Source organism: Opisthocomus hoazin, chromosome 1 (assembly GCF_030867145.1).
Source record: "Opisthocomus hoazin isolate bOpiHoa1 chromosome 1, bOpiHoa1.hap1, whole genome shotgun sequence".
Taxonomy (NCBI): domain Eukaryota; kingdom Metazoa; phylum Chordata; class Aves; order Opisthocomiformes; family Opisthocomidae; genus Opisthocomus; species Opisthocomus hoazin.
Genome location: NC_134414.1, coordinates 116115033 through 116140410, shown reverse-complemented (window position 1 = coordinate 116140410; position 25378 = coordinate 116115033). Strand labels below are relative to the sequence as shown.

General features: G+C 40.5%; 1 long non-coding RNA gene across 1 annotated transcript in view; it reads left to right on the top strand.

The window, feature by feature from the left end:
• Nucleotides 1-756: 756 nt before the first annotated feature.
• Nucleotides 757-25378, top strand: part of LOC142365751 (uncharacterized) — a 38578-nt gene continuing 13956 nt past the window's right edge. Inside the window, exons 1-2 of the long non-coding RNA XR_012766623.1 lie at nucleotides 757-830; nucleotides 24536-24624. This is a non-coding gene — a long non-coding RNA (uncharacterized LOC142365751). The remainder of the gene's footprint in view (nucleotides 831-24535; nucleotides 24625-25378) is intronic.

The following is a 25378-nucleotide window of genomic DNA, read 5'->3' as shown; positions in this document are numbered from 1 at the left end:
TCATAGGGAATAATTTGTTTGACAAGCAGGAGCTTTTATTTTGGAGATCCAAGCACTTTTTAAAACAAGTATTCCTCACTTGAAATCACGTGTTCAGTTGCTGCAATTAAGTATTGGTCGTTAGATTGTTCTCAAGAGTTCTGTCATGAGCGTGTGACATTTGAACCTGCTGGGCAGAAGGGCCAGGGGTCCGGGTTTTGCTTCCTGAGTGGATACGTGTAACTCTTTTGAATGTAGCTCAATGTGTGAAAGTAGGTTCCCTTTACTATCCTTCATACTTTCTAAAATTTTCGCAAAAACATTAAAAATAAGAATTTCATGTTTTGCTGAGCTGTTAGGGAACTTGTCTCCTAGAGCATTAAGGGAAATTACATACAGAAAAAGCACAGCTGTAGTCAAGACAGATGGCACATTTATCTTTTTTCCCTAATATCCACAGAGCAATTGCTGACGTGTTCGCCTCTGTTTAATCAGTCACGTTCTCAACATTTTATTATTTTGAGAGTTTGAAACAGCATGGTGTTGCACATCAGGAGATATTCCCGGAAATTTAAACTCCCACCAAAATTAGAGGTGGAATTTCCCTTATATGGCAAAAAAAACCCCCAAAAAAACAGCACCTGAGCAAAAGCGAATCCGTACGTAACGGCGTACCTACTGGCTCCCTCGGCGTACCAGTGTAGCCAGCAAACGCAAGGCACTGGTGTCTGCTGTGGGAACAGGAAGCCTGAGCGCAGGCACATTGTGATGAGCCGCGCGCGGCCAAAGTTCATGCTGCTTGTGCTGGTGGCTCTCTGCGGGACGCCTTGACTCCAGGTTATCTCTGAAAGGTACGCATGCTGTTTGGCACATGTTCTTAGTATGCCAGAGATTAAAAGTGTGGTGAGAGACGTGTGAGAGAGGCAACGTTGAGCTACCCTCAAGTACATCCTCCTCTCAAATGTATGTCTTCTGGCTCTATGTAGAAAATGTCCTGCTCGGTAATGGGTGGCACCACAGACAGAAGCAACACTGAATATCTGTTGATAAAACAGGAATAAAAGCAGCCATTTAAGACATTGCCACTTCTGACTGACTTTGCTTTTAATTCTGTACATGCTGGCCCTGCAACAAACAGCTTTCCATAAACTGTAGTTTGTTATCCTGCTGACATTCCTCCCTACAGTGATTTGCAGTGCATTTACAGTGCAATTAACCTCCCCTGTCAGTCTTGTTTGTGCTAGTTGAGTGTGTCAAGTCAGTTTGAAGTAAAGCCAGCAAAGAACTTGAGGAAGGCTGGAGTCAGTTCCATTTCCCAGGGATCTTCCCCATACCCGCTGAGCCCGGTCTTGGAGCCATCCTCGGTGTGGTTCCTGCAGCGCTGTGGCGCAGAGCCTCCCGGTGAGAGATCTGCATGCCACTCTGTTGCGGGGAGGAGCAGGTATGTTAAACTCTGCACAAATAGACAAGTGTAGGAACGTCCTGCTGTCAAAGGACAGAGGTCCCAGCTGCAACATGAGGTAGCCCTGGGTCACAGTCTGGACTCTTGCCCTCGCAAGCCATGCTGCTGAAAAAGGCATGAGTCCATGTAGCTGTGGGGTCCCAGGTAGAGCAGCGGCACCCAAAACTCCTAAAGAAAATATCCCCTGTGATCATTTCTACCTGTGTTTGTTTAGATTTTGTTCCATACCGTATCTTTTCCAAAAGAATTTCCCTATCACAGTCTCTGATGTTTGATTTTATGTTTCTGGTACTGTAAATACTTTCTGGCATATCAGTTAGGCTGCTGTATGGGTAAGTCACTGTAACAAAAGGACCATGTCGCAGGGAGCTGCTATCCCTCTTACAGTGTATTGCCGTTCCAGCAAATGCACCAGCAGGAGAAATGTGTGTGGGTGGTGTCCGCATTGCTCTTTTACCTCTGTTTTCTCCTCTGTGGCTTCGTGCCTGATCTACGGCATTCCAGCTGTGGGCATCATTCTTCCTCGCTGCACGCCTGCTTGCGTGAATGTAGCTGCTTTATTTTAGCATCCTTTGTACGGATTCTCACCTGCTCCCCATTCAGCTTGCCTCTAACAGCTCCAGTACGTGCAGACTTGGGTCGGTGCCTTTTATCCTAAACAACTCCACCTTCTTGGTTGTTGGTTTGGTTTTGCCTTTTTTTTCCTCTTAGCAGGACATGGCAGATCACTGGTATTAGGAGAGAACTCCTCTGCTTCTATTAGTACATGGTAAAAAGCCTGTCCAACAATCACTTGCTAGATTTGAACATAGATAGCTGGTATCTACGTCTTTGTTGGAAATCAACTGACACAAACAAATTCTCAAAGGAAGATGTTAATGAGATTTGAGCTGAAAGGCTCTTCTTTGGACCTATGCACATTTGTTAGTACGTATTGCCACAAAAGCTGTATGGTCACAAAGAGCCATTGATGAGCCTGGTGCAGCCATTTTATCACCTATTTTACTATTATCTTCGTTCTCGGGGATTAAAAAACACACTGACTTGGCCATTTAAAAATTACTCCGGTACGAAAAAGTATATGCTGAGTGGTTTAAAAGCATTCTTTTTAAATCATATATAAATTAAAAGCTGCTTAATTTAAAAATGTGTCTTTGGCTGAGGTACTTAATGTTGAAAAGTCGTTACTCAGCATGTAAAGTACTATAAGTACTTTTCATTAGAATTTTTATGACATAACAAATTTTGTAAAATGGTTATTTACACAATAGTTCCTGATGGCTTGCCATTATAGTTTATCAGATCAATAATCAATGTTCTTAAAAGTCACTTAATTCAAATTTATGTAACCAACATTATAAAAAAAGATCAGGTAATGTATATTTACATCAGAAAGCTTAATAGCTCCTCTAAAACTGTTAAGATCCTCTAGCTGCAGTCTTGAGCACTTCTGTGAAGGATTTTTCCATTATTTAAATCCCTTAAAACCCAAAGAAATTAATGCCACCCGACTTCACTGTGGTGGTGACAAGTCACCTCTGACGACAAGCACTTTTGAGAAGTTTTTGAATGGCGGGGGCTGGGAGGGGCAAGGTGTGACACAGATTTACCTTTAAGAAAATATCAGATTGAAAGACATAGCTTTATAGCTTTTTTGGTCTCCTCTGACTCCTCTGTACTGGAGTGCTGGGTCACAGTTGCTGGGTTTTCAGTTGTATGGTTTCATGGGCTGTGCTTTGTTCTTCAGCTGCATTTTAATTCATGGCAAGAATGCCTACTGTCCAACCAGGTATTCTTTGAAGCTTTAAATTAAAATACCTTAGATATTTGGCTTAATAACAGTTCACTGCCTTAAAATTACAGACTTCATGTTTATACTACATGAGCTACTTCATGTTTATCCTACATGACTACTCTGTCATGCTACAATTGAATATGTCTATTAGCATGAGTGGAGCAGGATCTTCCTTCAAGAGAGATTCTTTTCCCACTAAGGGCTTGATCCCGAAATCTGCAGTCATGAGAGAGCAATCCTATTTGATTTTAGTGGGTTTGAGTAGGTGTCTAGTGATACTTGTGGGGACAATGAAGGATCAGGTCTTATTTTGGTTGCTGTTTAAAAGTCAGCACTTGTCAACAGTTATCACAGCAGTGTTAGGGACCTGTAATTCTTTTTTCCTTACAATAAGGATACCATATATTACACATGACGATGGTTAGCAAATGTTGACTTCTGCTCTAGCCTTTGAAAGTTTCTTGAGGTCTGAGACTGTAGGCACCTAACAGTTTATTTAAATGTGCAGCACTCACTGCTGTGCCAATTTGATGTTTGCTAACATCGTGCTGTCGAATTTCCAAATGTACACAAATGAAGAAGGAAAAACAGGACAAAAAGCATGATTTTTTTTTTTTTCCCCCAACAGTAACTGTAATTGCCACTGTGGACAAGTCTATAGTGAAGATGTTGAGGCGCATAGTGAGAAGCAGATCTTACACAGCCTCAGCATGGTTTTCTGTTCAATTTAAGCTGAAACCAAGCATGCGGAAAGAGGAAGAGTTGCCTCGCCTCAGCCCAGGCCCTGTGTCACCACAGCTCACACGGTTCCAGGAATGCTTTGGCCACAAAATGTGTTTGGTCAGCTGATCTGACTGCAAACTGACTAGGGAAAGAAATGTGTGCAAACGGCGAGACAAGTCAAAAGTGGGAAATGCTTTTGTAACAAAGATGCCCTTTTTGGGGACTGCTGAGCCGAGACAGTAGAAGAAAGTGAGAAGGGAACAGACACTGCTTGATCTATGGGGGAAGCTGAGTGTAAGAAAGAGACCTTAAGTTGCTGTTGATTCAGATTTGGGGATTACTGAAGAAGGGTTAGGAAATTTAATCAGTAATATGCACAAGTGCAATACTTTTACATGTTTGTATGTTTCTTGAGTCAATTAAGGCAAACTGATGTAAGAGACACTTGGAGTTTAGGACCCTTCAAAGGTCATATTTCTGTTTGTTTCTGTTGCCACATATCCCAGAAGAATGGACTATAATCCTAGTTTACCCTGGGTAAACACAGAGCCTAAAAATATATAAGCCCTGTAGTCCAGCTTTCTGCAGGCCTGTATTAAGAATCACACCAACGAAGTGAAGGAGAAAGAGGGTGAGGATGTCAATAGAGGGTGAAAGAGAGTGGTGCCAATGACTCAGGTTCAGAGCATCTGAATCCCTTGCTCTGAGACTATAGGTGGGGTGTACACCCCAGTTGAAATCATCCCAGGGAAGTGACTGGAGCTTTAAGAGACAAAAAAAAAACAACAAATCCCTGGCTTGAGGAAAGCTGTCTCCAAGTAGTGCTCGACACTGCTTGGATCCCACACTCTATAGAGAGCAACTGTTTCCCCCATAGTCATTTATATAATTATAACCTTGCTTCTCCTTTCACCTTCAGAGTGGGAGGTTTTGTAATTCTTGAAAATTTCAGACAGATCTCCCACTGTTGCCTGACGAATGCTTTATATAACACAAGTATTTCTGTGTGGCTAATGTTTCTAAAGCTGTGTTTGAAGTTTTCATGGATAACAGGATATTTTATTTCCTTCAGTAGCTGAAATTATACCAAAGATTTTGTGCTGCTCACAGTTTAAAAATTTGGCCATTTCAGGCAGCAGATGTTACAGGGCTGGGGCCTGGTAGGAGTTTTGCTGGTGGCTTTGTTTAAGTTGACGTTGGCTGGGTGGTCAGTGCTTGAACCGGTGAATCATTAAGCAGACCTCTGTTCCAACAAAGATAGTGGGACCTGAGCGACAGTCACCCTGTGTGCAGTGGTATGCAGCAGCTTAGTCTGGAGATATCCAGGTTAGTTCAAACACCAGGGAAGTACAAGCGAATCAGCACACTCTCCTGACATTTCTGGGATAACACTCAGCTAAGATGCACGAGGTGTCCACAGCAACTCAGGTATCTCTACATACTGCATCATCTAAACTCTCCCTCAGGTTCAAGCAGGGCATGCTCAGCAAAGTCAGGCTACAAGTACGTATATATGTTTTCACTGTAAAAACAAAGCATAAGTGCTGACAGTTGTCAACTTTTACTTCTTTATTGCAATCAGACTGTGGTTTCTTGCCTAGCTCTTTCCTTCTCCAGCAATGCTTTAAATCTTTCGTTTGTCTTCACTGCTTTGGCTCCACTTTATCAGTGTTTGAATGAAGATGACATCCAGGAAATCCTTCTCTTGTGCTGCCAGTTTGCCAGGAGCTGAAACCAGCTTTCTGGTATGATATCAACAAAACCTCTAATTGGAGAAAAGGTACCGAAAATGACATTTTTACACTTTATGAACAAAAGAAGAAATGAAGAGGTAGGCAGAAAACAGTCAAGTGCACTATGAATCACTGCAGGGGTGCAAACAAAATTCCTTGATGACAGAGTTCTCACTGACAAGTCCTGTTTGTTTTTGCCTCTAGAGTTGTCTGTGCTAATGACAAGCAACTCTGTTTGGAACTTATTTACATAAAGTATTGTACAGTGCACACTGTGCACGAGATAGAGAAAGTGAGGCCACCCTGAGACTGTATCCCCATGACAACCCCATTTAGTAAATTAGTAAGAACCAACAGAATAATGAACAAAAAGTCCGTTCTGGTACAGCTAGTGGAATACCAGTGTGGACATTGTCAAGTGGCGCTACTATGGTCAGCGGGGAAGAAAGATTTGAAGACAGACCCAAGGATGGGATTAGTCTGATTAAATGTAGATATCTACCTCCGAGTTAATCAACTTTGGCTCCACTTAGCCGTGGGAAAAACATGAGTCTTCGTTTGGCCAGATTAATTTCATTAAAGAAAATTGTAAGGGGAATCTTTAGTAATTGGTTCGGATTTAAGCTTTTACACTGGAGACACCTGAAATAAGGTGAGATAAATATCGTCTTACTCCCCACTGTGTATTCTCTGCTATATTGGAAAATAACTACCCAAAAATTAAGAGATAAAAAAGCTGTTTTGAACAAAAGCAGGCACAAAAAAGTGTCATACCACATCAGTGGAATTCCTACAGTAAATCAGATCCTCCTTTCCCTCAGACTGTTGAAAACCCAAGTGAGAAAAGTTTCACCGCTATAAAACAATTCATGTGAAGGCCCAGAAAATGAGAATGTCTATTTCTTTTTGATTAATTGGCCTGTTACTGATTCACAACCAGCTGTGAGTTGAGATGTATTTATTTAATTGCTTAATCATTTTAATCGTTACTTTTACTTCAGATTGCAAATCTAATTCAGTGTCCATGTTACACTTCAAAATCAAAAGTAACTGGTCGCAATGTTTTGTTCTAACTCCTGACAGGTCAGATTCCCCAAGATGTTTGTACAAGTAGCTCTGCTGAGGCAGGTGGGCATGCTGAAAATATTAGAAGCAAAGCTGGGCCTGGTATGTAGTTATTTAAATGACACTCAGTTGCTTAATGACTTGACAGGCTCTGTCTAAACTGTGGGACGTGGAGCTGGCATCTTGCTGTGTCTGGAGTCCACATCAAGATGAAATCCAGGCATGCACTTTCCTGCCTCAGTCTGAACGGCACCCTGATGTCTGTTGGAAGAGGAGACGGAAAGGCGGAAGCTGCGATGCTCTCTAACAGGTCCCCAGTGTAAATGACTTGGGGATGTGGACAGAAAGATGCATCACCTTGCAGGTTTCACAGAGTCATAGGAGTCATGCCTGATGTGTTCAGTCTCCGTTCATGGTCATGTGGTAAAAACTAAGTTGGTTTCATTCGATAGCTGAATATGTAAAAGTGGTTAGATTTAAAGTTTGGAGTATTTTTTCAGATAGGCTAGAATCTGTAGCACATACATACACAAACAAGTCACTGCAGCAAGAGCATCTGAGAAAACATGCAAGTATTTCACAAGTCATGAGTATTAACTTCTCCCATAGACATGCCCTGCTTGGTCTGGAGAAGGCTTGGAGTGCAGGAGGGGAGAAACAAAGGAAAAGTTTGTGCTGCTTGTGGGTTGCATGTTTAAAGGAAGCATCTTAGTATTCAGGACTAGGGCTGCCGGTTTCTTTAAATGCTAAGTTAATAAGAAAAGGTTTTGACTTTCTTTTTTTAAAGAGTACTATAAGCCAGTAAGTCGCAGAGCAATAATTGGTCCATAGTCAGCAGGATTTTGCAGTTGTACTAAATCTCTATCAGCATAAATCAAAACAAGTAACCACAAGCATAATGCAAAGATTCCCCAACGTGGTGTTCATCCAGCACCTGCAAATGGAGTTCTGCATTTCCAGACTCCCTTTGCCTTCAGTCCATCCAGTACCCCATCTTACAAGAGAGCTTCTCCCCTAAGCACCCGTGTTGAGAGAGGGGAAAATGAAACTGGTGTTAACCCCTCATATTTAGGGGATTAGGCAGTTTGTTCCTGTGCAACTAGTCTGGAAGCTATCATGCTGAAATACTGTTTATGAACTCTAAAGGAACTTATTTCAGTTGGATAATGGTTAATTTACAGCCAGAGTTTAAAAGGGCAGAAAAAGATAGCAGCACAATTGGGTTCAGTGCATGATGGGGAAAAATAAATATCTCACAGAAATAGATATCTGAAATTCAGATCACATTGAGATGCAAAGAAAGCAGTGAAAAGCAGTAGGAGGGTGATTGTATTCCAATTAGATTTCTTCTGCTCATATAAAACAGTCTTGGACTGAAAGTTAATCATCTGATTTATGGATCTTGGGAGGAGTGAAATCCTGTGAGCTCCTGAACAATGAGACGCAAATGAGACAGAGTGGAAGAAAAACAGAGTATTTCTGAGACTGTGCTTCTGGGGAAAAACAAAGACAGTAAAGTCTAAACTTGCTCTTTGTTTAAAAATTTACCTTAGTGTTATCCTCTTACACTCCTCTTCTTGCCATACAAACAAGTTGTCTTTCTTGGCCAAAGCAGTCAAAAACAGCTCATGACTTTGTGTGTCACAGCCTTTTGAGCACTTGATAAGTACATTTCTACAAGGTTTCTGCAAGACCTTCCAGAGTTCTGTTGCCGTGGTGGGTTAGTTCATTTACATGATTGGTCATAAGCAGCAATGTGACATCTGATCTGGGCTTGGGTCATATGTAAAAGTGCATCTATTCCTTAGCCAAATCCTTTTAAAAGCATTCCATGTGCGAGTTATACAAAAATTGCTGTCAGCCAAAGGGCAACAGCAGGATTCATGTAACAGCCCTGCTTGGTGACAGGGCTTGGAGCACTGTCAGGTCAGTGACTGGAGAACTGCCTGGCACCAGCTAGGACCCACTTACATACTCTTATTTTTTCTTCAATTAATCCATCAGTAGCTAGCCCTCAGAAATGCAATACCAGGAGCGCTTGTGAAATGACAACGGAATAGATGTAATGTATCATAGATGCCATTTCTTCCTGCCATTCTTGGGCTTCAGCCTTCGGCCCAGACCTGCTGCTGGGACTGACGCAGCAAAGCTGTGCAAGCGGGACAGAGACGATACTGGTAAACTGGGGACAGCACTCTCAAGCATTTTCTTTTAGATGAAGACATATACCTACAACTAGTAAGTCACATCCATAGTTAGGCCGCTTACATAGAAGTATCTGTACGTAGCATTTTCTACCAAAACTGGTAAAACACTTTTCTTAATCAAATTATGCTAACTCTTCTATTTCAACCCAAAGCCAGGATAGATTTTCAGTCTCTAATCTAAATCTAGAGCCCCCTTTCCACCACGCTGCAGTCCTGTAGGTGTCAGCCTGAACATTTAATAGCTTATTTAGCTCGGTTACAATTCAGGATGAATGTCTGGCCTTAGCACCCAGATGTCCAGATCAAACCTCAAAGTTTGCAAGTTGACATCTGGGCATCAGTTATTAATACCTTTTACACTTTTAGTGGACATATTCCAACATGAAGTTCTTTACAAACTCCAGGTGATGGGGGATGCTCTCTCTTCACTGGTGAAGGCTGTTACTAGGACTTTTCCTCTAGTTTCTGCATTAGTTTGCACAGAGTGCTGAGACAAGGACAAAATCTTGATCCTGATTTTCAATACATTTCCTGGTCTGCATACCAAATAGTTAAAAACTTTTCTAAGGAGCTGTTGAAAATCTTCTATCTTAACCTTCATATCCAGTGCAGCTTCCCATCTTTCAGCTGGAAAGGGCCTGCTATCTCATTTCCCAGCCAGAAACATACACTGACATACGTATTAACATTTTCTTCTGCTGCTCTGCTCCTGTGCAACAGGAAGCTGAGCTTAGTCCCTAATTGATTATTTCTATATTCTTAACAGGCACTATTTATAGTCAGAAATTGTCTTTAACAGCCATCTGTTCCTTATGCCACTCCATACATGCCCTCATCCCTGACCTGAAGTAACCATCCTTTCTTCAAGGAAAGGAGGTTTAAGTATTCTTGCTGGCTAGGTCTTGAATAAACTCTTCATTGGTATCATAATCTCCCCCACAAAAGTGGTTTGTTCCTCCTTTAGACTTTCAGCATTTGAAATATTTACTATAGTCAATGAAGGCATGTCTCACCTCACAGGACATAAAATCTACTTCTTGAATAAAATCTCATGCATTCAGGCTTGCATTTCTGAAGAACGCTGAAACTTCCACCATTTGAAATGCGAAAAGTGTCTTACCCAAGAAAGCACTGTTAGCATGTTAGACTAATACTGCATTTCTTGTAACTGTGACTGTTTCTATTGTGGTCACAACCGGGAAGGTTTAGAAATCTCGGTGGTGGGAAAGCTGCAGTCACTCCTATTTGGAATTCCTAAGGCTACTTAGTCATCCATTCTTTCAGATGACTGAGACCTGAGGACTTGAATCAGTAGCTCATGTACCATTTCAGATGTCCGAAGGTAGGTATGCAGCCTGGGACTCAGCTGCCACTCCAGAAGACCACAAGTGTTTGACCATACCTGCCAGACTTGTGAAGATGCTCCCAACACCGAAACTGAACTGAACCATGAACCCTGAACCCTCTTCCCCCAGCTGCACCACCTCATCTTCCACTCCTCAAATGAAGCAACAAATACAAAAGCTAAAATGTTGGTGCAATTCATGAGCTTCGTTCTTCAAAAGAAATTGTACACCCCACCACCTAGTCATAACAATCTGCTGAACAAGCACCTAGTGTAGACCAATAAATGAAAGGAAACTGAGAGGTCAGTCCAGGTCATTATTTTCACATACCTTTGAATAATGAGGGCATCACATGTCAGCCAGAGGAGAACAAAATGTCACATTCTCTAGCTAAAGGTCATCAGCGGTCATAGGTCATGGAAGGGAGGCCAGGAAATAACCTATGAGGTTAGGATGAGTGCACAAAGAAAGGGCAACAAATGTCAATGAAAGCATGCAGCTGTTGTGAGATGAAACAACTGAGGCACCCTTTTGTGCTGACACAGGCTTAAAAAATGTCTTTGCTGACATTTTTTTTCTAGCTGGCTCTTTTATAGGACATTGACATTAATGTACCCAACCCTGAATTAGCCTTTTCTGAAAGCAACAGTTTGGAAGTTAAGTGCAGCGTTTTCCAAAGAATCATAAGCATGACATTTTTATTTCAAGTGATTGATGTTACAGTGGACTTCTAGCACCAAATTCAAGTTTCATTCTCAATCATGGCATCTATGCAGTGTGATAGCAATCAGAAACAAATGGAGATGGCAGTCTGCATTGCAGTAAGGTCTTCCAGAAATTCTTTTTGCCTTTAGAAACAGTCAGATATGTCATTTCATGTTTAATACATGGCATTGCATTTATCTGATTTATTTTTTTTTTAATTCATGGATTTCAGAAAAGTTGATTTCAGGGTTGCTCCTGTAGTGATGACAAACACTTGCAGGGCAATCATACATTAAAATGATAATGAACAGTTTAGGAATATGTGGAAATATATCCAAACTGAGAGACACCTGCAATTTCTGATGAGCGAGCTGTGTCTTTTGCTTTCTCCCCGATCAGCAGCACAATACCATCTTCTCTTGTCATTGTGGGTATAAACCTGACAGTCTTACCTCATGAAATAACACGATGATGCCAGGAATGCAGGTTAGATGAAGGACCGCTACATCTCCCACACCTATCCTGCTGGACAACACATGCAAAGAGACTGTCAAAAAAACCCCAAAAAGTTTTGCACTGATATCTCCATTGTGGTTGGGCAGCTTTTCAGGATGAATGCTATAAAAAATGGCTTAATTGATGATGAAATGCCCATTGTGAAAGTATTGTGTATATACATTACATTACAGAAAACAGAAAGAGTGCGATCGAGATATAGGAGTATGGTAAACTGGAATTGAGGATTCTTGCCTCTTATTTTAAACTCTTCCACTTGGTTATCTTATGACATACAACTGAGATAAAGACCCTCTCTGTGCTTCAGTTTTGCTTCCTGAACAAAGAACATTGACATCTGGTATGGTCTGTTTGGAAATTCTCAGGTGATACTAACTTCAAAATTATTCCTGTTGCTGACTTGAAAGTCAATCTTTTTTTCAGAGGTGGTACCTGAATAATCAGTTTCCCAGTTCACTTTACGTTTACAAAATTGGTTAAAAATAAAACAAGAAATTATCCATACTGGAGGGTTCCAAGAAAAAAACAATCTTCTTCTTTTTACTTATCATTGGCTGCGTATTTCTAATCTGAATTCCACCCCCCATGACCCTTTTTTTCTGATAACTTTCAAAAAACTATGGGTTTTTATTGTTTTTCTTATGAGGTTGGCTTTAGTTTTGCAAAAATGCAAACACCTGCTCAGATTTGCATACCACTAATATTCCTAGTGAAGCCACAGATCTGACTCGAGGCACTCCCTCCAAAATGCTAAGGTCAATGCTTTTGTCTCTCTCTGTAACAGGGCAGGATTCTTCCCTGTAAATTTCAGCAGAAGTAGAATGAGTAAGAACTAATCACCTATGCAAATCATAACGTGGGGCACAGGCTGCATAATCTTTTCATGAGACTGTATTCTAACTGGGCTTATTTTTAAGCTGTATTTATTTTAATTATGTTTTCTACCTATTCACTCACCCTTATTTTGGGTGTGCAATTGGCCATCTAAGAAATATGCCATTCTTTTGGCTGCCAAGTTGACTGTCTGATTTATAAGCAGAGAAAACACTTCTCAGGCAGGTTTGAATGAAGTGTGTTTGCAAGAGTCTTTGAGTTTAGAATACCCTTTCTCCAACATTTCTTTAAACAAAAGCCACTCTGAATAACGTTAGCACAGAAGAGTCTGAAACACGTTTGAATGTGGCTGAATTGGAGATTCAGAGTTTGCAAACACTCCTACAAAGTATTTACCCATTACTCTTTCCATCTACGTGGAATTCTACTCTCAGTAAGCTCAAAGGTTCTAGGGATTTCTTATTCTGAGTGTGTGCAAAGCAATGTCCAAGAAATCTCCTTTTCTGTCACAGTTCTGTGTTTTCAATACTCTGCTTAAACAGGTCAGTTAAATTACAAGCAATGAACCCCATTTAGGGTTTCTGAAGTTAATAGTCTATGCATCAGAAATTTACATTTTTTTATTATTTAAGACCAAAATGTGTTAAATTTGGATAGAAATATTTTGGAAAAATACTCTCCAAATCCCAGAGAGTTCTTAATTCTCTTGTTTTTGAAGAATAGGTTTGGCAAGCCTAATTCTGATTCATCAGAATCAATAAATAAAGAAGATTGTCGTTACGTTGCAAAAAGCCGCGATCAGTATGCTGCTGTGACCCATCGAACAACCAAAGGGCACTGGCCAATTCTGTCCCATTTCATTGTCATTACTGGTATTATGGTGATTCTGGGCTACACCCAAGGAAGGTGAGTCAGAACTCTACAATAAATATTGTAGATCAAATGCTGAAGAGGCTTTGCCCTTACAAGTACATTACATAATACTAAATATATATACGCAAGTGCTGAGTTAAAAAGAAGTCAGTGACTTTAACATGTCATATCTATATGGAGGTGATTGAACCTTCTTTGAAAAGTCATTTTTTTCTAATGCCATCTGCTTTTCTCATGATTCTTGCCCCCCTCAACTCATATAAAATGGATGTGTATTCAATCTTGAACTAAGCATGCTTGCAATGATTGAGAAATGTCTAAGGTCAGAGCTTACAAAAAATTCATAATGGAAGCAGCAGGCATAAAAGAGAGGAGATTTTTTTAAGAGAGTTCATGAGCCTCTGTATGAATTGGGCATGACATATTCATGTTACTGACTTCATTTATTTAATGTGGCTCCAAATAATTGATACCAGTACAGTGATAAAAGTACAGAGACTTCACTGCCAGAATTGCGATAATGAAGAGCCTCCCTGTTGATTTCATTCATCAGGCTGTTAGTCTGCTGGGAAAGACCTCTGATGAAAACTGGGCTGCAGCAAAGGCCATAAAATAATCAAAGGCACAAAGACCTTTACCTGAGGGGAGCCCGGTCAGGGAGTGAGTCAGGGCGGCAGAGGGAAAAGAAGCAAAAATGCGTTAGCTGATAAACCAGGCACAGCTTTTAAAAAAACCTGATCCAAATTGTGAGGTTTGTGATATACACGGAAATCTGCCACATCTTTGGAACAGATTCCAATTATGTGGCTCCAACCGCTAGTTAACTGGTATATCAACAGTGCTTCTTACCTTGCTGAATGTAGTTCAAACTTCACCCTCATCTACCAGCCATTTGTTCTCTCTGTCTTGGAGTGTGGGCTCTCAGAAAGAGCAGCTGTCTTTTTATTACATGCTTTGCACAATGGACTCCCTATTTGGGCTACAGAAAATAATCATGTAGGCTCAAGACAGCCATACAAGTGCCTAAACACAGTTGATGTTAAGAGTCCTAGAGAGGAACTGAATATTAATATGAATCTAAAATCCTTTCTAAGCAAAAATCTCATTTGTCAGCTCTGCTCATTTGTTTCACTTTATGTAAGTGTGTCAATGGTTGATTAAAATTCATAAATGTGCAGCAGAGTTACTGGATAAACACTGAGTTATTGTTTACATATCAGAGTGCACTGAAGGCAGGAGCCTAGATGTGGAAAATTGTGTCAAGAGGAAAGGACCACGGTATGAGTCACTGCCAGGACAGACTCACCAAACAATCCACAATGTCCCTGTGTAAACTCTGCTAGTGATTAATGATCTGTTACAATACAATAAAATAAATAAAATAAAATGCCTCTTACTTACAGCCCATGTTTACCTAGCTTCAGCTTCCAGTGACTGTGTGCCTTGATGAATTTTTTTTCCTACTAGAACGAAGGGCTTCTACTGTCAGAAATCTCTTCCTTGTGTGGGTGATTGTGAATTATGATCAAATTGCCTCAATTCCCCTTGCTGTGCCATCTCTTCATGACATCTATGTTACCTAGCTGCCTTTATGTCTTTGGTACTTCAGATTCAAAATCTGTGTCATAGCACTTTGCGTCCTTCTTCCAGTCTTGAAGTTACTATGCAGTGTTTGAGGATAACTCCATCCCATGTCTTCAGCTACTCTTCCAAAGCTGCTATGTCAGCAGCTCCAGTAAAAACTTATTATGAATAACGCCTTATTCATCTTAAAATAAAACACACTTCAGCTGAGTTCACAGGCACCTACAACTCCTTCTTCTGCAAACGGACTGTTAGGATGTGCCTAAGCAAGGTCACAGCTGTAGTGTATAATTATGGGTCACACCTATTGAGGTGGATGAAGAATTAGAAAAGGCATTCTGCTAGTGGAGTTTAACTTGATTTTTTGATTAGGTACATTTGGTATGCGGCATTCTTTAAATTGGACAGACAAGCAATTGCTGAATAGTGCTATATCTATGCTTGCAACAGAGTCTGAATATGGTGCGAAAAGGAGTAGGTGCTGGGATGAAAAAGATGGAGATACTGCGAATGTTGCTCAGAAATGCCACTGTTCTTTGAGAAAAGGGTGCAGAAAGAGCTGTTTGCAGTGCTGTACACAACACAATCTCAGTATGGGACAGAAGAAGTGCAGCAAACATGGAGACACCTTCCCACGACTAATTGAGAATAAAAACATCAACACAAATAGGCAACAGTGAACACTCTGTGCCAAACAAATATTGCCACTAACACTGTGCTGGCTGCCTTTCTGTTGACGGAGCTTTCTAATACAGACTAAGAAAAACTGGGGAATAAAGGCACAGTGTGATGCACATGTAGTCATACAGCTGCCTTCATCTCTATTCTTTAAGCGAAAAGGAAGAAATTTAGACACTTCTTCCCACTAATTAAACTGTCACACTTCCTAACACCCAGGCCTTGCCCAGATTACAGGATTTATATAGCTGAGTAAAAGAGGGCCAGGGAGCAGCTAAGCACAAGCCTCCAGACTGGTGACACTGCTGAACTGTTAGTTCACATCTGTCCCTGTCTGGGACACCTCCAGCGAGCTCTGCCTGGGGGACAGATTGGATTTGCTTTGGCAGGTAGCTCACAGCCATGGTCTCAGCTAACAGACAGCAAGGACCACACAGCACTGAGTCTGACTTCTCCCATCCTACACAGCCCGCTTCCGCACCTTACACACTGCTGGGCACCAGCTGTGTGACGTGCAAAGCACCCTCCCAGCTCCAGGCTAAAAACAGCCCTCCGGTAGTCTGCAGCACTATTTAATATGCTTTGAACTCGTGTCCTCAACCCCAAATACTCGCAGGCACGAGAGGCACCCCACAGGGCAGGAGACAGGGGACCATGGACTGTGTAGTGATGGAACAGCCAGTCTGCTCTGGTGGGCCAGTAGCCCCCATGAGTTTAGAAGAGAGCCAGTCGGTGCCGCTCAGCCTGTTGTGCCAGGTACTGTCCCCTGGCTCTCCTTTTCTTGGGTGTGCTGAAGCATCCGAACGGTTGGAAGGCCAAACTCAAAAGTCCACGGCTATTCAGTGAGAAGACCTGTGTTAAATGAGTACATCTGAGGTTAGGCACTTACCTGAGAGCAAGAATGTTTTTAAGGAGAAGAAAGTAATCTTCATGTTGCGATAGATATACCTACTCCTGATCCGGCCAGTAGAACTCTAATGGTTAATTTGCAGTGATGTTAGAATGGGGTGAAAGTTTTCATTAAAGCTATTTTAACTTGGCAAATTTAGTTGTGACAAATTATATGAATAGATAATAAAAAATAAATTATGTTATTTGAATAAATAACAATAATATAATAGCAACAATATCAATTGAAAAGACAGAAAACATGATAGCAAAGCAATGTTTTGTTTTTGACCCATTATGCACAAAAAGTTTCACTTTATTTAAAAAACAGCTGCTATTTGAAATAGAAAATAAAAGGATCCAAGGAAGGATCCAAATGTCAACAGCATATTTGGATTAAATATTTTGGGCAAATTAATTATTTTCAGAATTTAGTTTTGCACAATGTTTGGATTATTTTTTGGGTTTGTCCCCACTTAATTCAATATGAATACTTAATATGATCTTTTATATGTCAAAATTTTTCAATCCTGACATTTTTAATGGAATGGAAAATCCATTTGACCATCGACTTTAATTTGTATGCTTTTGAATTGTTGTATCAGCTTTTGGCTTTCTGTTCATAATGTCACTTAGTGGTGGCACTCTTCGTTCTTGAAAGAACAACTATCACAAATACACAATACTTTTAAAATACCAGAGGGTAGGTAAGCACCATCTGCGTTCCCTTACATAAACCATCTACAGAAAGAAGATACAGGGCAGAAGCAAAACCAGAACACCGGCTAGAAGGCTTCTCCACGGCAAGGGCTTGTCCATTTGGACTTGTTCTGCTCACCTCTTGAATAGTATCAGTTGACAGAAGTCAGCCTCCTAGGAAATTACTATCGGTATCAGGCTGGCTAACATCAAACCGGTACAATACAGATTAAGAGCCTGATGCAATTTCATCTCGAAAATGACTAAGTCAGGACTTGGAGTGATTGCTCTGGAAAGCAGAGGTTCAGCTAAAACTAGCTACAGTTGCCAGTAATGTATTGATTTAGTATGCCAGCTATAACATTGATTATCTTCTGTCTGATTCAGCCCTCTGATTTCTATCTACTGGAAGTGCAGAAAAGCCTCTCCCGTGAAAAATATTTTGACTCTTCTGCATCCTGCCACCCAATAAGCCCCCTGCACGTTTAAGAAATGCTTCACCATAGTCAGAGCCACTTCAGACAACCAGAGCTTAATGTTTCTGAAATAAGGTTTCCAGCAAGGGTTGCACATATTAATAAGGTCAATTGAGGGCACACCTGCAAATGCAAGGGTGTTGACTACAGGCAAGTTAACCTCTCTGGGCATGATCTAACCCGTCTAATCCACTGCCCTTTTCCCCTTCAGTAATAAGGCAGCTGAACTCCTAAAGGAATTTGTTTTAATTTCTTTTGCATTATGGACTTTTACCTCCTGATGTTACTATATGTTAGATTTGCTAAACATGACTGTAGTGGTTAGATCATTTTCAAAAGCTAATTGTATTTCTCGTGCTAATGAATTATTCATAGTATAATCATATAAATCCACTCTCCACATTGATGTTTTACTTTGCATACTAATCTGAACATTTTGCATTTTCCAGGTTTTGATCTACAGATGATCTCTGATATTGACCTATTCACGCATATAGGGTTTATGTTGCCCTCAGTGTTCTGTTTTTTTTAAAATGCAGCCAAATAGTGCATACTTTTCCTTATATATGAGACAGCCTTTGTCTCATGACTTCTTCTCTAACAAACCCTCCAATTGTTACTTATCAAGGGCTTCCAAGAGATTTTCTAAGAACTGGTGTAGATATCTCTGTAGGCTAGCTACTATACCTGTATACCCAGACTTCACAACCTAAGTCCTCCTCTGCAGTTTTCTCTACTAATTTCAGTTGCTCTTTTTGCTAGAACAGCCAGAGAAATGCATCTAGAAGTCCCAGGAAACTAATAGGGAGGGAAGGATATTACCTTCATCTAAAGAACAAAGCGTTGGCAGTTGTATAATGCTAGAGGCATTATTGAACATCATCATGTGGTTGAGGCAATGCATGTAATCATTATGTCCAAGATCTGGCCCCTCCTATGCCAGAAATAGTTTATGTTTTCAAGGTTCTCATAAGCTTCACTCAGCAGAATGGCTTAAAATTCAGATGGTGAACAATCGTTGTTGTTTAATTATGTTTTTCTTAGGATTTAGTACTGTATGAGAGTGAGCTAAAGTTGTGTTGAGGGGGAAAGAGGGAAGCGATTCCTTAGAAATTTGACAAGTCAGCCCTTTTTTGCAGCATTTTTGTTATTTACAAACTGTGATCACAGCAAGCTTTGTTCACATCCATGAGGATTCCTACTGAAACTGCTTAATATTATCAAGCTGATGGTTAAAAGGTACTCAAAAAATTGCACCATAGCTTATACATTTGCACTGTGATCTCATACCTCTTTGAAAGAAGAGTAATATAGGAATAAGAGGTTTTTAATAAGAAAAATTAGTCATGAAGAATGGTGAGACTATAGTCCAATAAGGCCTTACTGAACCAAGGAGACTTCCTAAAGGAAATCTTCTGTCATCCTGAGAAGCTGAGATATATATTGTCAATGAGACGGAGAAACAGAAGGTGAGCTTTCCCTGAAGCAACCTGTGAAATCCTGCCCTGGTGTTCTTGATAGGAGGCTGTTACTGACTTCTGCAAATGAAAACCTGACTCTGTATAGGATGACAGCTTTGCTTCTTATGAAAGCATAATCAGCCCAGAAAGCACAAATTTTTAGATGAATAGGAACATTTGACAGGCTTTCAGCCCAGTCATTTGAGATCTGACCATTCTCGCGTTCAGCACTGAAGTCTCCCACCTCTCAGAAACCTCAGGAACGACTGTGCAGAGGTAGAAAATCACCGCTACGCAGCTGGCTAGGTGAACAGTATCTGATGCAACTTCTGCTAACATGCACAGATTTTATGATCATGCCTGCAACCAGGGGGCTGAAGGGAAATGTTAATTAATCTGAAGGAAAAAAATACTGCCAGAGGCCAGCTGCCGTCTGAATTGATAGAGTAGCTCCAACACTGTAATTTCCAAACGGTAGATCAGGCGAGACCACTCTTTGCAGTATCATCTCCCAGGTGCCTCAGGAGTACTTTAACTGTGATCAGGGAAAAGTTCAGTTCCAGTATTACCTTTCTTGGTTAAGAGGCTGGATAGAGTAAGGATCTCTCTGCAATGTGGTTGTAAACTGGCTTGGGATGTAGGCTTCCTCTCAGTGATGCTATGAACTGTGTGCTATTAGCAAATACCCTATGAACTTGTGTCAGGGTTTGGAATTCAGTCCCAAACCCTTGCTCTCATTCATCATCCCCAGAAACAACAGGTGTTAAGGAGAAAAGAGGGAATGCAGTAGTGATAGTAAGACTGCTCCTCCGTAATGTAGAGGTCTGTTTTGATTAAAGAACTTCCTCTGCAGAAGGTGAAGAAAAGAGCCTACCATGACTTTCAGGTCCCTCAGGAGTACTGCTGAAGAGATATAGCTTGTCAGTGAAGTTTGTCTTTATCCAGACTGTAAATATAGTTTGATTGCAGGTTTGAGCATTTTCTTTCAGCAAAGAGTTCCGTTCTAATTCCTAAACTTTTTGTTGTTAATTCTGCTCTTTGAGTAGTTGTGTCACATGCAGCACTAAACAATTGACTCGCTATTTTAATAATACAGTCTCTCTAATCACTGAAACAAATAAACCAAAGTAACTTTGGATTTAATTTTGATTCTTATCTTTCAGCTTGCTTGAACTTTCTAATCCTGTGCCATTCCAACATCAACAGCTCTATGCCTAAAGGGACTAAAATTCATAGACCTATCTGGATCGGAGGAGCTTATCTCCTTAGCATTATACCTGTCATATTAGTAAGCCTAAAGTTATACATACTTAGATAAGTATACATTTTATAGACAAATTTTAAAACATTTGAAAATTAATCAAATAAAGTCTTTTTCTGATAATTTATCCCCTGATCTTATATGATGAACTGTTGGAAAGAGCTAAATATGTGGTAATTAGTGTAGTATCTAATCTACTATGGCATCATTATTTTAATATGTGATAAGAGTTGCATGTCGAATTTTCTTCCGGCATTTCAGAGGGGCTTGTTTATAGGATTTACAGAAGGACAATGAAAGGCCATGCAATCAATGGCTTTGTAGCTGAGAGAGAGTCACCATGAGGTCACTGTTCGACAGATAAATGATGAATTTTTAAGGGTGATGCTTTATTCTGTAACCTTTTGACTTTTAGAATTGCCCTTGTAACAGACAGCCGTGAGCTTCAGCAAATAAGTGAAATCTGAAAAACAGAAAACAAGGCTTATTATTTGACCTGCTTGTTAGGAAAATCTTCTTTTGTGTGTAGACTGAGCCTAAGTAAATCCTTGAATTGGGATTGTTGTTTTCTAACTAGCATCAGAAAATAAAGCTCGCATCATGTCAAACTCATCCTAATGACTACGATTCTTCACATTCGTGTAAAAGATACACAGTTTGATCAGGACCATGAGATAATGTACAGTAAATAGAGGATGATGCTAGAGAAAAGATCTTGCTGACAGGAATAATGTGATTCAGCCTCCAATGACTCAGGGTTTTAAGAAGTGTTTTGGAGTAGAGTTCAATTTACAATACTCCTTTGAATTGCACTTGCTTGTCGTTAAACCCTCCCAGCTGAAAGACTCTCTCTTACACCTCTGAAAAGGATGGAATCTTACCAGGAAGAAATGTGGATGATGTTTTGCTCAGAGCGATAAATATTGACACACATATAATAACGTCCCAAATGCCAGAGATGGCCTCTCTGTTGTAGTGCCTCAGGCAACCCTAGGCCACCCAAGGTGATGGCCAGCCCCTTCTCCTATAGTCCTGCCAGGTGCTGAGCCCCTCACATCCTTGGAACAGGGGTCCATCTGGCTATTTTTTTTGGCGTTTGTAAACTTTGGTCATTTTCAAAAACAGTCCCTGGTTTCAGTGTGTCCCCAGTTTTCCTGCCCAAATCTGAGGATTACTCTGTCTTGAGTCTCTCTTCTAGAAACAGGGAAAGCTGATGGCTACTAAGGAGGCTAACGGGGCTTCCCTGTTTTTGTCGTCAGTCCTTCCAATCTCAGCACTTGTATTCCCAGTGCAGCCTTGGGTCCTCTCTGGCCTCTCAGTCCTGTCTTTCACGTCGGTGTCATGCACATCTCTGAGGGGTGAAATAGGAAATCCTAGTGATTTTGCTTGGTATTTTTTGTGTCCAGCATTTTCACTGTCTTGTATTTTCAGAAGTCAGTAATTGCATAGAGAAAGAAAGCAGTGAGCCAAGATCTCCCTAAAGGCTGAGCAGCAACAGGGAAGAGAAGACTGAAATGGAACATTTCTGTTCTGCAAAGCAGTTCTGAGATTTCAAAACTTTTTGTCCGTCACTGGAAAAAAACTTACACACACTGAACTGCACTGCAGAAAATGTATTTCCACTCCTCACCAAATAATTAAGAAAACCTAAAGTAAATGTTTCCTAACTAGCTAACTGAATATTTCCTAAGTCTTGTTTTCATTTCATCCTACTGAGCTGCTCCTAGAAGACCAAAAGCCTTGCAAGTTTAAGTTACGCCTTTTCATTCTTCTACATGTTAGCTTGACCTCTCCAAGCTTCTGGAAAAGCGGAAAATTGAGATAATGAATAAGTTCTGCTGCAGTCTGAGTTTCTGGGCTCCCAGCAATGCTGCAGGAATCTTAAAACTTTGTGGCCTGCTAAGTCTGTGGTAGTTTATACAGAGGGACCACCCCAGAAATCTTGACCCTGGAAATCTGGATTCCTTAGGAGCCTGTAGGCAGAAAGGAAAGTGGTTTCCAGTGGCCACCTTTTTTTTAGCAGAGGCTCATGTAAATTTATGTATTTCTGCTAAACATTATGCTATTAACAATTTTACATGCTTAATAGAAAAGATAACTGAAATCAATTTTGTTTGGAAACTCTCAGACATCTTTATACATTGCCTGGTTCAGGATGGAAAACAACTACCAATGCCTGCAAAATCAGAGATCAATTTTTGAAATCTTGCTCATGAAAATAATGCCTTAGTTTCCCTATCCGTTAATTGGGAATAAATCTTCTTAGATGAACATTGCATCTCTCAATCTCATTAATATCTGGGGAGCACTTAAGAGTCACTAGATGTGCAAAGAACATCTCTTCTCATGCCTGCAATGGGTCATGTGTTGCTTGTGATGCTTTGTGAATCTCCAGACCTCCCCTGTCTGACTTGAGACTGCAGTTGGGCTGCTTTGATGTCTTAGGGAGATAGCCTAAACTCTCCAAAGTAGAAAATCAAGTTGAAACTTATTTCTTTCATGTGGTGTTTTATGAATAGGTGCTGTGGGTGTTACATTTAAGAATATGAGGCTTGTACTTTTGGAAAATACCTTTAACACAGTCTGTGTGGGTGAGAATTATTTCACTGCAATCTTTGATTCTCTTCTTTTTCTCAACCAATTATGGTTTTCTAAGAAGGGACTGTGTCAATGGGCATTTGTGAAATTTGGGAAAGTTAATGTTCTGTGCTCAAGAGGGATGTGATTCCCTCTGTTCTGTCCTTAAGGGTTAAGTGGTTACTCAGTTGACTCAGATTTTGCAGGAAAAGACCTCAATTACAATCAATTTTCCCTCCATCAAAAAGTAAAATTTGCTAATCTGTCAGCTGCATTGATTCAAAACATGTATGGTTCACTCCTAAACAGCGCGGAGATAAAGAAAGGTAAAAGCAGCACTCCTGTAATACGTCTAGTTAGCAAATTCTCTGCAATTTCTCCAACGTGCGAATTTCTTTAAATGTGATGGGAAGAAGCTCTTCCTCTCTGCCTGTCTGTATATTCAGGTTGTAAATACAAGAGAAGGATTGCACCTTTTCCTTTTATGCAAACTCATCTCCCTCTCAGTTTATTTCTCTTCCCAGGGGCATTGGCCCCATGAAACATTATGAGTTCTGAAAATTTTACTTCACAATAACTCTGCTACCAGTTCCACCTCTCTTTATTATACAGCAGCTGAACATTGCATTCCTCCTCAGGGATGCTGAAGTTTTCTCATGCTTTCCTAAGGCATGTTTTTCTGGAGTCACATGGACTTTTTTTTCTAACTACAGGATATAAACATACAAGTGCCAACAGACTAAATGCCAAGTATTTGACATTTGACCAAAGTGCGCAAACTATCTTAAAAAACTGTTATAATGAAGTTTGTAGTTATGTGGAGCTCTGTTTCAGTGTACAGTCAACCAAGTCAGGCAGACTTACCACAGAAAGACTTTTGCTTCAAAAAACAAAGGCTGCTTACTCAGTAATGAAGAACTTTCATGTCGCCACTTGAGCCTTTGAGACTATTGAATGACTCCAATTTCTTCTGGGTAGGAGACAGTGGTGCTGCACTCACCTTTGCAAGCTTGAGACAGTTTTACTGCAAGGAGGGCAATGAATGCTGTAGTCCTTGCTGCAGACTTGTTCAGAAGTTATGGCTTTAAATAAACTCAGCGGGCCACTGTTTTCTGGCATGCCTCATAAATCTGCCTATATAAGTCTCAGTACATTCTGCCATCTATTACTCATGTCCATATTAGAGATAAAGTAATTCGCTTTGATCTTCCACCGCTGCCAAAAAGCAGCACATCATAATGCAGAACAAATACTTCTTCACGTTATATCCCCTTTATTTTTGTGTTTGACCCTTGTGTTATGCGGTGGGAAGAAGTTTGCAACTTCTTTTGGTTTTGGGATGGCTTCTGCAAACTTTTTGCAACTAAGTGGAAGGGGAAGAAACTGACTTTGCAACACTTCCTGAAGTGAGTAATATCTTTAGAATAAAGTTTTGGAACAATTCTTGCTCTTTTGTTACACACCCTGGAGTGAATGTGTGGCCACTTAAAATCAATGATGAGCTGCATTTGTGGGTGAACTAAAAAAATTGGGTTGCTTGCAAAAGCTTTAAATGAGGCCTTGCATCTTTGATACAAAACCTCACTTCTCGAGAGACTTTGGAATAACCTTCCCATGAAAGATCTTGTCTGGAAAGTTTCTTACTTCATTTCAGATTTCCTTTATTCCTTGCAGTTTGAGGACACCTCTCCTTTTCTCCAAGACCAGTAGCCTCCAGACAGAGGCTGTAGATGGACGTAAGAAAAGCAGACACTGCTGTTCAGGTACTGAAAATTTAATCTGTTCACTTTTGGGATCCATTTTAGACGACTAGGCAAAGCTTCAGACATTTCCCTTGCTTGGGCCAGTGTGCTTTCTCTAATTAGAGAGGTAGGTTAACTTATCTTCTCATTGCTGCAATTAACACTTGCAGTGACTGCCAGACAATTTTGTAATGATTCAGGAAGAGCATCCAACTTCAGAGAAAGCTGTAGTGTTCCAGTACTTCTTTGTCAGAGATGAAAGTTCACGTTTCAGCTAGGAACAAGCTGCTCCAGGATGCCATTAGACCATCCTTGCACATAGTGCATAGCATGCTGTATATTAATGTTCTTGCTATAAATAAAACATTGAGTTTACCCATACATCTGATTATCACATCTAAGTATACCTTATACAGCCTTGGGTTACAGTTGGGCATGCAGACAAAAAGCATCATAGCAAAGGCAGACAGCAGACTACTCTGCTTAATTGTGTGTAAATGAATCTTTCCTGTAGCAGTTTGCTGCAGTGAAATTCACCCATTTGGCTGCCCTATGAACACTGAGACTGCGTGTAGCAATGCTAATGAATAGTTTCAGGCACTTATTTACAGAACCTAACTGGGGAAAAAAAAAGTTTGTACCATTGTCATTTTTATTGTATTTGAATGCTAGACAGCTTCCAGTATCCTGTAGTCTCACAAGTGACTCTTAGAGTCAAAAGACAGAAGCAGAGGTGCATTTCTTCGACACCCTTGGAATGAACATGGTTGATAAT